This window comes from Ornithorhynchus anatinus, chromosome 5, assembly GCF_004115215.2.
Source record: "Ornithorhynchus anatinus isolate Pmale09 chromosome 5, mOrnAna1.pri.v4, whole genome shotgun sequence".
NCBI lineage: Eukaryota > Metazoa > Chordata > Mammalia > Monotremata > Ornithorhynchidae > Ornithorhynchus > Ornithorhynchus anatinus.
The window spans coordinates 38,654,665-38,659,282 of record NC_041732.1 but is presented as its reverse complement, the minus strand read 5'-3'; the positions used below and the strand labels follow the sequence as shown (position 1 = coordinate 38,659,282).

Sequence of the window (4,618 nt, the reverse complement as noted above, 5' to 3'; positions counted from 1 at the left end):
AAAAATGGGCAACGCTTCACAAATTTGGGTGTCATCCTTGCGCAGGGACCATGCTAATCTTCTCTGTATCGTTCACTCAATAGTATTTATTGAGCACTTACTATGTGCAGAGCATTGTACTAAGCGCTTGGAATGGACAATTTGGCAACAGAAAGAGACAATCCCTGCCCAACAACGGGCTCACACTCTAAACGGGGGACACAGACAACAAAACAAAACACAAGTAGTCAAGCATCAATACCATCAAAATAGATAAACAGAATCATAGATTTATATGCATCATTGAGTAATAAACAATATAGTCATTCAATAGTGTTTACTGAGCACTTACTATGTGCAGAGCACTTTACTAAGCACTTGGAATGGACAATTTGGCAACAGAGAGCAACAAACCCTGCCCAATGACAGGCTCACAGTCTAAACAGGGGAGACAGCAAAGCAAAACAGAACAAAACATCATCAAGATTAAGCGCTAGGAGGGAATACACAGGTGGGAATTAGACAGGGTCCCTGCCTCTAATGGGGCTCACAATCTATTTAATATTAAGATTGGTATCTCTTAAGCACTTACTACGTGCCAAGCACTGTTCTAAGTGGTGGGGTAGGTACAGGGTAAGGAGGTCCGATAGAGAAGCAGCATGGCTCACTTGAAAGAGCCTGGGCTTTGGAGTCAGAGGTCATGAGTTCAAATCCCAGCTCTGCCACTTGTCAGCTGTGTGAGGGTGGGCAAGTCACTTCACTTCTCTGTGCCTCAGTTCCCTCATCTGTAAAATGGGGATGATAGCGCTTAGAACAGTGCTCTGCACATAGTAAGCACTTAACAAATACCAACATTATTATTATTAATTCTTGTCCCCACTGGGGCTCACAATATTGAGGTAACTGAGGCACAGGGAAGTTAAATGACTTGCCTACGCAGACTCACAGCAGAGCAGAAATTAGAACTAACAACCCTGACTCCCAGGCCCATGCTTCTTCCACTAGACCACGTATCATTCCAATTTTAGTATATGTGCTGCTGAATCAATGGTGCTTGAGTGCTTATAGTACTCCGATCATGGGAGAGTAAATAATAATAATAATTATGGTATTTAAGCACTTATGTGCCAGGCACTGTACTAAATTCTGGGGTGGATTCAAGCAAATCAGGTTGGACACAGTCCCCGTACTGCTTAGGGCTCCCAGTTTTACTACCCGTTTTACAGATGAGGTAAATGATAATGTTGGTATTTGTTATGTGCTTACTATGTGCAGAGCACTGTTCTAAGTGCTGGGGTAGATACAGGGTAATCAGGTTGTCCCACGTGAGGCTCACTGTTAATCCCCATTTTACAGATGAGGTAACTGAGGCACAGAGAAGTGAAGTGACTTGCCCACAGTTACACAGCTGCCAAGTGGCAGAGCTGGGATTCGAACCCATGACCTCTGACTCCCAAGCCCAGGCTCTTTCCACCGAGTCATGCTGCTTCTCTGCACAGAGAAGTCAAGTGACTTGCCTAAGGTCACACAGAAGACAAATAGCAGAGTTGGTTTTAGGACTCACAACCTCTGATCCCCAAGCCTTTGCTCTTGCCATTAGGACATGATGCCTCAATAGAGTGCACGATCTATGCCCTTAAGGAGGGCATCGTGGCCTAAATGGAAGGCACGTGGACTTCAGAGTCAGAGGGCCTGGGTTCTAATCCCTACTCTGCCACCTACTTACTGTGTCGCCACTTAACTTCTCATGCCTCGGTTTTCTCATCTGTAAAATGCAGATTCATTTCCTCCTACTTAGATTGTGAGCCCTAAATGGGACAGAGACTGTCTGGCATGACTATCTTTTATCTACCCCAGTCTTTAGCATATAGAAAGTGCTTAATCAAATGCCAAATGCCAACATTTTAAAATCAATCAATGGTATTCATTGAGCCCTTACTCTACAAGAGAATTAGCAGAAATGTTCCCTGCCCATAACAAACCATTAGGAAAAAAAGCAATTTACAATCTAGCCAAAAAACCTTGTAATGATGTTGATGATGCCTCCAACAGAAATAGTGTACAATCTGGCTCGAGTATAGTGCTACTGGCTTGTGTAGGCCATTTGAACTCTTTCCTGCTAGTTGGATTCCTGCTGGGGCACAAAGATGCAGGACAATGAAAAGTGCACCCAAAGGTTTTGGTTTTTTTTGACTGTAGGAGCCATTTATAGCCAGTGACCACAACCTAGTGCTTAAGTTGGCTTCAAAACCAACACTTAGCAGGCAGTTGTGAAAATAATGCTATTATTACTATTTTATTTGGTTGGTTGGACTACTGGAGAAGCAGCGTGGCTCAGTGGAAAGAGCATGGGCTTTGGAGTCAGGGCTCATGAGTTCGAATCCCAGCTCTGCCACTTATCAGCTGTGTGACTGTGGGCAAGTCACAACTTCTCTGTGCCTCAGTTCCCTCATCTGTAAAATGGGGATTAAGACTGTGAGCCCCATGTGGGACCACCTGATTCCCCTATGTCTACCCCAGCGCTTAGAACAGTGCTCGGCACAGAGTAAGCGCTTAACAAATACCAACATTATTATTATTATTACTATTAATACTACTACTAATAATCTATTACTAGATTATTACTAGATCTTTAGAATCAAGTTTCTTGAACCCTGTTGCCAAAATGAATGTGCTGGGCTTCAAAAATAATTCTCATCCACATCTTTTCTACATATTCAGGACACAAAGTTCCCCATATACATCCTTCTCTTCCCACATCACACACAACTCCCTCTGAAGGATGCAACAAAATCACCAGCTGGAGGCTACCATGAGTCCAGATGCGTTCATCATAATGGCATTTAAGTGCTTATTATGTGCCAAACACTCTACTAAGTGCTGAGATGGATACAAGAAAATGAGGTTGGACACAGCCAGTCCTACATGGGGCTCCAGCCTTAATCCCCATTCTTTCCAGATAAGGTAACTGAGGAACAGAAAAGTTAAGTGACTTGACCAAGGACACACTGTCACGAGTGCCCTGGATCATACTAACCAGGACTTTCCTAGACAGGGGTAGCCTCAGTGACACGTAATAGAGTCAGACCACATCACCAACCACAAAGGTTACTGTGGAAAGTTTCTTTTTTACTTAGCTTTACCAATGTGCAATGGAGTGACACACACACTCACTCCACCAAGGGCCCATTGCCAGTCTGCTGGTCAAGGGAGCCTGTCCTGCTGATGCTTCTTTCTGTTTCCAAGGGGTGCTCTGCTGCTTACTTGTGCTCTCCTGGCTTCCTTCTCGCCACATGCTTCTTCTAGCTTCTTTACATGCTCTGGTCCAGGTGTTGTCTTAGGATTCAAACCTGATGCCTTTTATCTGCCTTAGGTGTCACAGCTGTGACTTCACATGGCAGTCATTGATTGATCCAGGTTAATTACCAGGTAGAACAGGGAGACTAGGCCAGGCCTCCCTCCATGCTCGCCCCCACAGGCTGGCAATCACCTGCTCCAAGTAGAGTCCATCAGTGCCTCTGCAGCCTCTTGTTCATGGGATCACAAACAGTCACTAATAAGACAGGTTGTTGTGGGCTCACCACACACACACCACACAAATTGGAGAGCTGGGATTAGAACCCAGGCCCTCGCTCTATCCACAAGGCCATACTGCTTCTCTATCATTGTCATCATCATCACTATCATCAGTATTTGAGTGCTGAGTATAGAGCACTGTACTAAGCACTTGAGCAAGTACAATAACAACAGAGCAGACACATCCCCTGCCCACAGTAAATTTGCAGTCAGTTGAGTTGGCAGGATTAGATTCCTGGGAGGAGTGGGTGATCATAAATCATCTGAGACATAGATTATTTGATGGAGTAGGAAGATCATTCATCCTGTTTTATATCAGTCAGTCCAGTTTTCAACTGGTGTGTCCCTGTCAAGTATCGTTATTTTAATTGCCCAATCTCTTAAGAACCATTATTGAACACTGTGTCATTGTCACATAGGCAGGGAACGTGACAACTAACTCTTATACTGTACTCTCCTAAGCACTTAGTATAGTGCTCTGCACAAAGTAAGCACTCAATAAATAACTGATTGATAATTAAATATATATGCCATTTCCTTAATCTTGCAACTATATAGGTTCTGCAACTTCCAGCAAAGAACCTTTTATCACAATGGCATTTGTTAAGCACTTACAATAGCCAAGCCCTGTACTAAGCCTTGAGGTAGATAGGATATAAACAGATCAGTTTCTGTCACACCTGGGGCTCAGAGTCTAGCGGAAAGGGAGAAGTAACATCCCCATTTTTAGAGATGAGGAAACTGAAGCAAAGAAGTCACATGGCTTGTCCAAGATCCCACAGGAGGCAAGTGGCTGAAGCCAGATTAGAACCCAGGTCTCCTGACTCCCAAGGCCCATGCACTTCCCATTAATCCAGGTTGTGTAGATTCTTATGAAACTCTTAATTAACCAATCAATCAATGGAAGTTATTGAGCACCTACTGTATGCAGACCACTGTACCAACCACGTGGGGGAGCAGAGGGGTTCTAGTGGAAAAAGCACAAGCCTGGGAGTCAGAAGACCTGGGTTCTAATTCCTGCTTGGCCACTTGTCTGTTGTGTGACCTGGAGCAAGTCATTTCT

General features: G+C 44.2%; 1 non-coding gene across 1 annotated transcript; it reads right to left on the bottom strand.

The window, feature by feature from the left end:
- Window positions 1-104, bottom strand: LOC114812403. Its single transcript, XR_003760057.1, has one exon. It is a non-coding gene; the product is annotated as a U6 spliceosomal RNA (small nuclear RNA).
- Between the last annotated feature and the right edge of the window lie 4,514 nt (window positions 105-4,618).